The sequence below is a fragment of the Limulus polyphemus genome, unplaced genomic scaffold, assembly GCF_000517525.1.
Source record: "Limulus polyphemus unplaced genomic scaffold, Limulus_polyphemus-2.1.2 Scaffold335, whole genome shotgun sequence".
NCBI lineage: Eukaryota > Metazoa > Arthropoda > Merostomata > Xiphosura > Limulidae > Limulus > Limulus polyphemus.
Window position 1 is genome coordinate 592457 of NW_013665945.1, and position 13839 is coordinate 606295.

The window sequence follows — 13839 nt, forward strand, 5'->3', positions numbered from 1 at the left end:
CAATTGCAATAATTGGTACTGAAATTGACACTTTCGACTAGGATTGGCTAAACGTTTTACAACTGAGGTTTAACACGCCCAGACGCAGTTTTATAAAGAAAACAGACTAGAAAAAGGTTTAGATACCAATCATAGATGGGAGAACCAGTGCTGAAGTGACAGGAAATATCTTTAAAAAATTTTTGAAAAAAAACATTTCTTTTTAGAGGGCGCTTATTTATAGTCTAAAACGTATTTTCTCTTTAAACTTCATTAAAGAATACAGTTTTGAACAAATAATTAAATATTATGCTACTATTTATAAAAATAAAATCAGAAATCCATTAAAAGATAAGTTCTTTATCATTTTTTCAATTCACAAATGCACACTTGCATTGCCTACTAAGAAAGTTAGTACCAGTAGTCATCGGGTTAAAACGAACCACAAAAATTCGCTTATTTCTGATCACTATGTACGTCTTTTTCGCCTAAGTTACGCCTATATGCCAGTACTTTCACTTACATTTTATGAAAGGTTTGATTTTAGTTTTGTTAAGCACAACCGCGGGTGTTGAAACTCACATTTAAGCTTCGTAAGCTTGTAAACTTACCGCTGATCCTCTGGGTGGGGATGGAGCATTTTATGAAAGATTATACTTATATCACTAACTTAGGATCTTGTAATTCGCGAAAGTTTACTGGATCATCCGAAGTTTTCGTTGTGGAGAACCTGGTGGAATTACTGGTCTGAAATTAAGATAGCTTCACAGGTATTTCTAAAAAATAAACGAAGAAAGTAAAATAAACTGAGTGAATTTCTTAAGAGTCAACGGTATGTACTTTCTACTGATGACCTTACAATATGATCAAGGATCGTATACAGGGTATGTTAAGATGTGCTATCACATGTATTGAAATACAATTTTTACTTTTCCATACGTTATCGTTCATACTTTAGTTTCCATATGTGCTCGTTCCATACCTAAGTTAACGAGTGCAAGTATACTGAAGGTGTTACAGGAAATAATATATATCTACAGTGAACTGCATTATTGTAGAATAATTTACACTGATTCCAATAAGACTTCTGTCTTGACCTATTATAGAAAAAGAAAGATCAGAACGAGATCTTTCTTAGTTTAAGTGAGAAAATGAAGACGATGGAACACACATATATATATATATATTGTTGCAAATCACCTGATATTGTTGGGTTGGCCTCTGATTTTTATCGATCGTTTCGAAATGACTTGGCCAGGCTCTTGTTCTGACCTGTATTTGACGAATCTTTGCTAAGTAGTTGTTTATCGCCTTTTACGTCTTTTTTTGTTTGTTTGTTTGTAATTAAGCACAAAGCTACACAATCGGCTATCTGTGCTCTGCCCACCACGGGTATCGAAACCCGGATTCTAGCGTTGTAAGTCCGCAGACATACCGCTGTGCCACTGGGGGACTTTACATCTTTATCTGTCACATGATCACTATTGAAATGTGGCGATTTGAAGGATTTAAAGAACTGGCACCCTGTAGCTTTGCTTTGCAATTATACTAGGGCTTATGTCAATAATTCATTTCCTACTTATAATGATTATAATAATATTCACTTAATTCGAAACTTATTGACTTGGGCGAAGATAAAAACGAAATCTTGGTATCTGTGAGTTTATGCTCACAGAGAAAACATTTGACAGTGTTCATTGTGACTGTTTGTTTGGAGCTTTGAACGTTTTTGGTGTTTTTCCTCCATAATCATTGGATATTACCATTACTCTGTATGCTGACGCAAAATATATAGTGCACTGAGAATTTCATAACAAGTACAGCTCCTTTTAAGACAAGATTGATTAATGACTGCCCCCCCCCCGTGCCTCAGCGATAAATCTGAAGACCTACAAAGCTAAAAGTCAGATTTCCATACCCTTTATGGGCAGAGCACAGATCTTGCCAATTGCATAGCTTTGTGCTTATTAACAACCGCGACCTTTGACTGATGGGAAGTGTCCTTTTCAACATTGCTATTGAACCTCTTCTAGTAGGCCTGTGGTCTGAATGTTGACAGATACGAAAGTATCAATACAAGCCATAGCTGATGATGTTATTGTTTTCATTCAGGGTGTTGGGATTTCAGAGAATTCCGAATGTATCATTGATTACGTAAATGCTTCAGGGGAAATCTTTGGCAATTTGCTGGGATAATACTGGTATTAAGGTGCTGAGGTTATGCTGACCATTAGGGGAAGATGAATGGCAAGCCTGGTATTAAGTTGCTGGGTGTATATACTGACCATCAGATGAACAGAAATGACAAATCTCTGACAGTTTGTTGGAATAATGTTGGTATTAAGGTGCTTGGTATTTACTTACCATTTGGTGAACATGAATGACAAGCCTCTTACAGTTTGTTGGGATAATGCTGGTATTAAGGTGCTTGGTATTTTCTTACCATTTGGTGAACATGAATGACAAGCCTCTTACAATTTGTTGGGATAATGCTGGTATTAAGGTGCTTGGTATTTACTTACCATTAGGAGAGCAGGAATGGAAAGCCTCCGACAGTTTCCCGGTATCATGCTGGTATTACAGTGCTTGGTATTTGCTTTCCATTTAAGGGCGCTCGCAGAAAAAGAAAATTAGGGGGGGTACTAAGTAACTCAAGTTTGAAAAAATTATGAAATACGAAATACTAAATACCTTATGATTTTCCAATAACATGGAAGAATGTATTTTATATATCTAATTTTTTAATCCAGGGAGGTCAAGTGACCCCCCCCTTGCCCCCTTCCTGCGGCCGCCCATGTTTCCATTATTTGAATAGGAATGACAATAGGAATGCCTCTGTCAGTTTGCCGATATAATGCTAGTAGTAAGGTGCTGGGTGTATGTTGATCACTAGGTGAACAGAAATGACAAGCTTTTGACAGTTTGCTGAAATAATGCTAGTATTAAGATGCTAGATATTTACTTGGGGAAAGGCATCATAAATGGATGGAAAGAAATAGTTTAAATCAATTCAAACCAGTATTAAATAGGTGTGATAGATTTAAATTTTAAACATCTTTATAAAGGCGTGCTCTTGTTATCAATACCACTATCAGGAGTACCTTGTGGCACATGTTTAAAGTTCTTACTTCACCATGATCGTTGCCTTTTAACTCGTTGCGTTAAATTTGGAGATAAATATTACTCTCTTCCTATGTTTCTGGGACGGGCGTGGATTAGTGGGGTTAGTGTGCCCGGACTGTAGATCCAAGGATTCATGGTTCTCAGCCCATTGTCACAAAACACTTGCTCCACACTATGAGACCGTGGATATACAGTAAGAGTGGCGATCTATTCGGTCAAATAAGTACCACAATCTCAAGAGTGGGCACCGAGTGCTATTAACTAGCTGCCTTCCCTGTAGTATAGCAGTTCAAAATTATGATATACGCAGATAGCCTTACGTAGCTTTGCGCGAAAATTCTAAAACAAACAAAGGAATCCGTTGTGTTTCTCTAGAGAAGGGTCGCGTCAAACTTTGGCTGATATATTATCTTTATCTTTACGTGAATATATCACTGCTTTGTTTAAACCATTCAAGGTAATGTTTCTTTTCAGCATTCCATGGAGATTTCTTATGTCATCGGGCGACTGTGAATGAAAATATTTTCGTTGACTGAGAAACGAGATATCGATATACAGTGGCGTATGTTATATGGAGCTGTTATATAAAATTTAAGTTTGAAAACTGCCGACATGCTCGTTTTGTGCATAAACTGTTACGTCAGACATCGGTAGTTTTACTTCTCCATTTACTTCTAATATTATGGGGTTGGGTTGTTTAGAGAAATAAAATTGTTCTGTTTTATGGATTAAGTTTATAAAGAGGTTCTAGGTTTTGTTTTAAAATAAATAAATAAATGTACATTTCTCAATTTTCTCTTTTCAGTTATATGGTGTCCTGTACAAGTTGAACTTAGACCAGACTTTGGAGGACGACAATTAAGAGTCTCACCACGTCGTTACAATCCATGTCTTCACGTCAAGCCATACTCTACCTGAAGACCGTGCATCTTGAAATTAATACTGTAATATATTTTACATTGCAAAATATTCCATCGTAACTTAATGTCCAAAGCAAAACACTTTTCCCTGAAATTTCAATACCTCATATAGTGTACAAGGACGACGGTTTTCCAGCGCCAGTTTCAACAATCTGATCACACAGGAATCCATAGGCGATTTTACCGTTTCGTTTCTCAGCTATTTGAGGTACGCAACGATTGAATTGGAAATATGATTTGTTGCAGATCTCTTTCTGAATGATCCTGGTGCCCCAAATTGATCCACATCTCTTTGTTTTTTAATGCCATTACGTAAAAGGAATATCCGTATTGGAAATTCTAATCTCGGTCTGAACCCGGATTTATGGTCTGAATGTATGAATATCTTGCATCGGAAAAGGTTGTTATATGCCCTTCCCCCAAAGTAGTATCACTACTTACTCAACGCAAGTATCAAAAAGGCAGTTCTGATATATTCCGTTCATATTGAGGTGTAGAAGAACTGAAAAGTTATAAAAGTGTCACATTTCAATTAAAAGTCAAAACACCAACTTTATATATTTTTTATATTTATTTTACTTACAGACAAACAAACAGACAAAGGAAAATTGAAATATGCCACTGTAATATACGTTGTACATTTTTCCTCAATATAAACAGTGTACAACTGTGCATCCACACAAAGTAATTGGAACATTTTATTACTAAACAAGCTTTTCTCAACACCAGATAGAGGTTTAAATGCTAAGTGTTTTATAGAATTGAGGAAAAACAAGACAATTGTACGTTTCACAAATACATCATTTATTACTTACAACTGTCTTGTTTAAAATACATTGTATAACTGATACTAAACGATGCACCAAATAAATACAATGAAACACTTTTCTTCTCGGAAGCCTAAGTCCCAGCTGTCAATGGTTCCCAGCACATATAGAAACAACCTCTTTTAAAACTTTCCTCACACCGAATGAAGTAATATTTTCAGCGAGAATTCTATTTATTGCAGTAAATACCATTAGACAACGTTCTTAAAGCTTGAGATTTTTTTCAAAGAACAGTTAAAAATTGAGGTACCTCAGAGTGGTTATTGTCTAAAACTCATTTCAAATCATTAGATGGAGGCATCAGCGAATGTGTCTAAGGTATTGAGGGGACTCAAGCTAATAAAGTATGAGAACCCCTGTTATAATTGGGCTTAGTCAGTAAAGGAATGATAGTTAGTGGTGCTATATTTAATATTATGCTCAAAAACTGTTAAGGATTTATTTGTAGTTAAGTATAAAGCTACACAAAGAGCCATCTGTGCTCTGCCAACCACGGGTTACGAAACCCGGTTTCTAGCGTTGTAAGTCTGCAGACATACCGCTGTGCCACTGGGGGTAACTGTTAAGGGAGCGTCATATTGATAGGTACCTTAAAACTAATCTAAGTATATCATACTGAGTACTGACTTATCATTGTTTTAATTACAAAAAAAAATTATAAATTCCATCACGCACGCACACAGACATATATATGTGTGTGTGTGTGCGTACATGAATAATAGTTCATCGATAACAACGTATATATTTACATGTATATGAACGACAATAACTGACTCTTAAAAACTATTACCGTTTTATATTAATTTATATTTCTTTTGTTTGTTAAAACATTTTGAGATCCTTGTTTTGCTTTTTAAGCTTTTGAGAAAACAGTTGTAGTGTAAACAATAAGAAATGAAATTGCTAGTTTGAGTCTGATGAAAAGCATTCGAAGCTGAAAGCATTTTTTTCTGTTTTGTCTTAAGTACGTAAATCTGATACATTATATTTTTAACCTGCTGTCTAGTTCAAACCAATTACGAAACAAGGATTTTTTTTCTGTAAACAACACGGGGTTCTACTATTGCGTGTGTGTATTTAATTACGACATCGGTAAAGGAGACTAAGTACATGAACACGTAAGTTATGAGACAGGTCAGAAATATAGAATTACATTTAAAGTCAGGATTCCATAAATGTTGGACTTTTGTTTGATGTACAAGTTTAACCGTCAAGAAGCCTAAGTTTGCACATGCTGAAAAAAATTACACGAATTCTAACACTACGATTAGGATGAACAATATGAATGAATCTTATTCTGACTCTGTCGTAATACCACTTAACAGTTTTAGTTTAAGATAATCGGGAATTCGAAATGCAAAAGAGCACTTTGAATTAATGATTCTCATATCAGAGCTTAATAAATTTCAAACGGCTAAATTTTATTTTATAAAAAAAAAGGAATTTTACAAAATTACCAGTCCAATTGAATTACTTGCCGAATGTCACAGACTTGTTGCAAGAAAATTTAAAGAATTCCATTACATGGTATCGGTTGTGTTTCTTTTCACTTTTCAGTTAAAATACATTTTATTAATCGTGCGACGTTTACTAGACTTTATATGTCAAGATTATTTTACTTTATTTTACGTACTCCTTTTCTCACGTGTATCTTTCCAGAATTATGCTTTATCTAGCTAATGCTCACATACATTTGCTTCAAGCAGGCTACAAGGAAATTTCCGTAGGCGGCCAGACCATCATCTGTCAAGTAACTTTGCTTCTCTATCAAGTTGCGAACATTTCCGTTATGACAGCCTTTCAAGCTGTCAGAATGAGAGGAAGAAGTAACGGACTAGCCAACAGATGTTTCTGACGCTGTCGTTTCCTATGTCTGATCTGTTAATCAATATCTAAACATTTCCCATTCACCTTTTTGCTTTTTAACCTGCTGTATATGAAACTCAGATATTTGCTTATTTCACTCTTTTACAATTTTTCAAGAAAAAAAAAAGGAGGGGTAGAGTGAGAGTCTAAACGTGTATGTGTTACTGAATGATGACTCAACCATATTATACGAGTGCATAACCTTTATTTATTGCGAATATCTTCCTCCCACTGACTTGATGTCAGTCAATGTGCTTTTAAATAAAACTATAAACTGAAGTGTTGTTTTGATATTAGTAATGATCAGAAAGATTATTTTACAGTCTAACGTTTGTTCTGTTCATCAATGATTTTTCTTTGCGGTTAGATGAATCTAATTAAAACTGTCAAAAAGTACAGGAAAAAAAGTAGAATTGTGACAGATAGACATGAAATCAAAGTTTGCGGCCAAAATGAGGAAATATTGATGATCAAAATTTTATGCAAACTATTGTGTCTAAGTATTCAAAATTTTACAAAATTTGTAGAGTATGCATACGTACTACGATAAATCACATAACTCTTTTATTATGTTTAGCTACGCACCAACTTTGGAGGCATTATAATTGCACGTGGGCACTTCAATAACTTTGAGTTAATATCTTTCAACTGCTTTATTTTTGTGCACATCTTTTTTCAGCCAAGTTGTTTTTCAATAGATATCATGTTCCTTGTATAGTTTTGTATATTAGATAAAGTGATATTATAAAATATGTTAACTCTATGACAGAAACGAAGGCAATTACGTACAGGGAAGTGTCCTTATTAGTGTGAAGTGTGATGCAAAGAACATGTGTGATGAAAATATTTTTACATGATGGTAGTTTTGGACTCATAACTTTCGGATTTCGCGTCCAATTTTTATAAAATTAAAAATGTTCCACTTTTAAAAATACCCTAATATTTGGTAGAAATTACAGCGCGATCGATTTAGCCAATTTTTCTCCAGGCGAGCGCAAAAATGTACGAGATTTTATCGTAATTTTTACACATCTCTCCGAGAGTACTTGAGCTACTAAAACTACATTTGCTGTCAACCTAGAGGAACATATATACCAGCTACGTACCAAGTTTGAAATAAATTGATTAAAGAAAAGTGTATGTGTGTGTGTGTGTTTTCACTGATGCGAAAGAAGAAAGCCAAAACGAAGAATTTCGGGTTAAGTTTGGCCTAATGTAAAACGATAAGGGTGAAAGCGATTTGTTTGATATTTGGTATGTATGGTAAGAAGATATAGGAGACCTAAAATACAAAAAATATGAGAGTTTTGATTAACGAGGGCGAATATATAGATGATTGAAAAACCCCAAACTTTTCATTCCTGTTAATAACACCGGGTGTCGTGCAGTTAGTTTTTTTTTTTTTTGTGTGACCGCACGACACACTAACGTGTGGCTTAATATTATTTCAAGAAATAATCTTTCTTCGCTCCGATTCCAAATGTTAGCTAAACCCAACTCTGTTTCTTCCTAGAGTTTCTGTTTGTCTGTTATTCTACTTTTTTCTTTTTTGCTTATGATAAATTTGGTGAAAAAAAATTAAATGTTTATGAGACTGAGAATTCGCTGTCTACACTTTCAATTCTCTTCGCTTTTTCAAGACGTAAGTTCGAAAAAAACACGAAAACTGGACTCTTCAATCTGGTCAACAAATTGTATCCACGTGATCTAAACGGCCAGGTTAGAGATCACTAGGATTCATGTGTATCCATTCCTAATTTTTAACAACTGACCAGAAGAAGAGTAGTCGACATGCGGCCCCTGTCGCTACGAAGGCTTCGTACGGCCTTTGGAACTGACTAAATGAGTTGACTGTCACTCTTATAATGCGCCCGCAGCTAAAAGCGTGGAACATGCTCAGCGGCATCACACTTCAAAACTTAGACTATTCGTTCTAGAAGACCAACTCAATAGCCACTGGGCCAGTCCGTCCCACACAACGAATTGAAAAACTAATATATGATGCCTGGATTTAAACTGAAACTAGTTAAGGATGATTATGTGCCAATTCAGAAGTATAAAGTAACATCTAGTTAACTATTTAATTGTAACTCAAAACAAGCAGCCATCTAGAATATCAAATTTCAATTTCCGATAAAAATATAGTATTTTTCATGCCTGCTATAAAATAAACCCCAGCTCGTTATATCGATATGAACATAACATCCGGCTCTTAAAAACTGACTTACTTTTACCAAATTTAAAGTAAATGCAACTCGAAATGTTTCTCTTAATAGCACATAGACTTAATACATTCCAAAAGAGAGCATAAGAATGTTTCATATACAATAGTAGAAACGGTTTTAAACTAGAGACAGTAATGGTGAAATAATAACCGAAAAATACTTTAAAAATGGATAATTATTCATATATAAAATTGCGTTAAAGACCTACATACATTGAATCATTGGCGTAATGTAATGAGGGGACGGGGTGGGACATGTCTCATCCACTTTTTAAAAGAGTAATATGTTATTTTTCGGCTTACCTATTTCTCTCTCAATTATTTTTACGTAGGATCAGTTATCACGACAAATGAAGTTTACACTAGGGCCATGCGAAAACTCGCATAACATCATAACATTGCAGCTGCCTCAGCCTTGATGCAACTAGCGTGAAGTGTTTGAAACACAGACAGGTAGTTGGTCACTAGCAACTAAGGAAAGAGAAACAAGAATCGTCTGCATAGCGAGCTAAATGTATGGTTTTGAAATACCGGTAAAGTTAGATAAATTGTGTTGATGATATCACTGCTGCAAATATTAAATAATATCTGTGTGTCCAAAAGGATCTAATTGTAAAAAGTGTTTGTCTGTACTTTTAGTGTAAAACAACGAATTAAGAGCATTTTATTAAACTCACTGTAAGAGTCGAATTAGAGTTTGCTTGTTTTTCTAAAGAAATGTTTGTATTCTTATTTTTGTTTATTTTTAAGACAGCAGTGTCATCTAGCCTTAGTTTTGGTTTTGATTCTTGTTTTGTTACGAGTTTATTGTCGTGCAATTCAGTGTGGTTAGAGCTTGCTTATAGTCTGTTTGTTTGTTTGTTTGTTTGAATTTCGCGCAAAGCTACACGAGGGCTATCTGCGCTAGCCGTCCCTAATTTAGCAGCGTAAGACTAGAGAGAAAGCAGCTAATCATCACCACCCACCGCCAACTCTTGGGCTACTCTTTTACCAACGAATAGTGGGATTGACCATCACATTATAACGCCCCCACGGCTGAAAGGGCGAGCATGTTTGGTGGGACGGGGATTCGAACCCGTGATCCGCAGATTGCGAGTCGAGCTCCCTAACCACCTAGCCATGCCAGGCTGCTTATAATCAGGAAGTTAGTACAGTTTTTTACCATTAAGGCTTTAAGACATAAAGGAATAAAATCGCAAAAGTATAAAGGTATAAATATAAGGAAGTATTGTCAAATTCAATGTACAAAGGAAGGATTTTCTTGCGTATGGATTTTAGAGGTTATGAAGAAAAGGAGGTGAATCTAAGCTAGCTCCTGATGTTGAGGTCAGAGGATGATCGCAAAACCCTTACATGGTTGACACATATTCAGGAATATACTTGCCTTAAAATTCAAAATTAGATCCTGAGTTTAATGGGGAACACCATTGTGAGAGATACTCCAAAGCAAACAATTTGTCTGCCACTACTGCAATATTCCGTAAGCAATATATATATCTCAAATGCCATACGAAGGATTCGTAGTTCTCAATAAAATGTCTTCAACAACAAGAAAAGGAACATCCAAGGTTGCCATTGATGTCTTACTGCACCTCAGTTTACCTCTTTCTGGTGCTAGAAATATGTTTAGCCAATACTCTGTTTCATAGGCTTTTCTTAGAAAAGATTACCCATTAGCTTTTTATGTCCGTTGTGGTCATCACTGTTTAAATCTCATTACTCAGGCAGCTTGTACTGCCTCTCCTGTGATTCGGGATTATTTGCAGTGAGCTTACGAGATGGTATGCTTGCTTGGACAATCAGGGACCATCAAGGTAATGTTCCGGGCAATAGCAAAGTCTGAGAGTGGATCCTACAGTACTTTGAAACAGCTGTGCTCCACAAGGTGGACTGTTTGAACCCCAGTTATTCCGCCAGTGCTCAGTCAGTACGAGCCAGTGTTGCTTAGTTTGGAAGAGATGGCTTCATCTGGTGCATCAGATTCAGGAGTTTAAGCAAGTGAAACGGTCCTAGGAATAATCCTAGCCACTGGAGTAATAGAGGAATTGGAGTGCCTGAACATCTCTTTGCAAAAGAGAACACAAACCATTGCTGGAATGCTTGCTGAGGTAGTGTGTGTCAAAACCTCTTTTTAAGAAGAAAAAAGAAGAAATCTTTAGCAAACCATACGATACACCATACAGAATTATTCTACTCCTGGAATATACAACCAATTCAAATGCCACCCAAGACAAAATCCACATGCACCAAAATCTACTTTGGACTACTGAATAGCTGATCGCTACAAGCTCCTAGATACTGTAGATGTGCAGTTCAGAGAGCTTTTTGACCAGAGAGGCCTGCATAGTCTTGAAACATTAGAGAAAGTTCTCCCCACAAGAGAGACTAACACTATTGTGGACCAACAACCAGAATTGACCAGGAAGTCATTGCACGTGCAAAACACATATCAAAATACATCTACAATTCTGGAACTGAAGATGCAACAATCTTGAGGGACATGCTGCCTGTGGTCCGTGGCTGATCTGGTTGAGTCCCTTGTGGGATTGCTGTTAATTGTCCTTGTCTCTCTGCTGAAGCTGGGAGGATCTTCAGTGCTCTTAGAAGGCTAAGGATCAGGCTTCGTAATTCTATAAAACAAAGTCGCCTGAATAATGTAGCTGCTTGACACATTCATCAAGAAAAACTTGATCACTTGGAAAAGAAAACACACTGCCAGCAATTTATTGGTGCACATGACCAGCGCCGGATTATTTTCGGATTTTTTTTTTTTTTTTTAGAAATACAAGGAAGTTCTGTCTATCTACTGGTTGGCAAGGACAGTAGGATAAGCTATGATGAAAGAAAAAGAAAGGTTCGTAAGAAATTCATTGTAACGATTTTTCTTCTAAAAACAAGCACAATTAGGCTTCTAAATGATTTTTTCTGTTTTTACTATGATGGTTATAGTTACTTTAGCTGTATATCAAAACAGGAATTTCCATAACAAGGGGACCATTCTTGATACTGCCGTATTGTGCAAGTCCAGGTAATAAAATTAGTATTTGTATAAGTTGTAGAAAATAAAAAAAATAATATATAGAAGTTCCACCTGCTGCCTCAACCAAGACATATGCCACAACAAACAGGTACAAATAGTATATTAAACATATTTTGCACGGTGTTTGTTTTTATTCAACGACAAACAGCAACACAGTTTCGTTTTTGCTTTTTTTTGAAAGGCATTTTAACTGGATAAAATTTTCAATTAAATTTATACTGTATCAATCACTAAATCAGCATCTTGATTTGTTTTGTTTCCCTCGAGTTACCCTAAGTATTACTGAAGTAAGTGTTATTACTGTTTCATAAGTGTACTAATAGCTAAATATTGTACAAAGTGTAATATGGTAAACTGGTTCTGTTGAAAGTATGCAACTAGATCTTTGAAAGTTGTATAAGATTGTAAATGCTGACAAAACTGCTATGCAGTAAATTTTTTGTTTTAAAGGAAGACAAAAAGGAAATAAATTAAACATTAAATAACCCTTTTACTTCTTTTTTGTTTTAGAGAGTACTCCATTTTATACCCAAGTTTCGTGGAATATTCCCACAGACTTTTGAAACAAAAGTTTCGCCCCTGCATTGAATATAAAAAAATAATTAATACACCGAAAACTTGATATTTTCGGATGAAATAAACATTAACTGTAAGTGCAAGACTAAATCACATTGAAGATCTTTATACAAGATGATTGTCCTGGCAACTGAAACAAAAAACAAAATACCAACTTCATACTGAAATCAATATAAAACAAGAAAAAGAGGGGAAGAATTTTATACTGCATTAATTTAAGTAATTGAACTCTAATAACACAAACTAATATATGTATCGGCAGTTTCAGCTTGCCGTTTCTTTGTGACGCAAATTGGGTTTGACAAAACATATTTGGTCTGTGTTAGTAAATCATAATAATCTTAATTCATGCAATACAACGTTTTTTAGTTGTTTTTTTTTTCTTGTATGATATTCATTACTACATCCTAAGCCTTATTTGAAAAATTAGTTTTGTTAGCTACTTATAAATTACACAGGCCTACGTTTGTTTGTTTTTCTTATAGCAAAGCACAACGGGCTATCTGCTGTGTCCACCGAGGGGAATCGAACCCCTGATTCTAGCGTTGTAAATCTGAAGACTTACCGCTGTCCTACTGGGGGAGAGGTTCTAGAACGATCGATAAGACTCTCACATTGCGATTGGTCTAGAGAAATATATAACCAGCGGTTGTCAACATTTAAGCATAACAAAATGTGACCACATTTCAACGAAAATGATTCACTTTTATAAAAGTACATATGACGTTTTGTGGAAAATCTGGATGTGATGAAGAAAAATATTTTCGGATTCAGCGCACAGGAATTACTGTAGAAAATGTAAACATTTCAAGACAATAAAACCATCGCAGGCCTGTGTTATTACTTCGTATGGCGTTTCTTGTTTGATAAGCACTACTACATTCTAAGTCTTATTTGAAAAAATAATTATTCCAGTCATGTATTAAGTATTAACTCGTATGGCGTATCTCATTTGATACGCGTTATCACGTCATAAGTCTTATTTGAAAAATTAATTATTCCATCCACGTATAAAGCATTAGCTTGGTGTATGTTAAAGCCATAGAAACATCATCCTTTTCTTCATCTTGTTTTATTACTCAGGAAAAGGATAACAAGCCATGATTAAAGTCATTTTATTGAAATGCTAACCATATTTCCTTTTTTCTTACGGTTGTTTTAACCATTTTTATATTATCTGAATTGGGGCTAAAAGATTCATCAGCGGAAGTCTACAAAAAGAGTTATATTTTATACGAACTATTTTTACTTCATACTGTATATGACTTATAATTGCAGTATTGC

General features: G+C 35.3%; 1 protein-coding gene across 3 annotated transcripts in view; it reads right to left on the minus strand.

Moving 5' to 3' along the window:
- LOC106457468 (Down syndrome cell adhesion molecule-like protein Dscam2) overlaps positions 1–13839 on the minus strand; it is a 134235-nt gene that overhangs the window by 95386 nt on the left and 25010 nt on the right. The gene's annotated exons all lie outside the window — the stretch shown is intronic.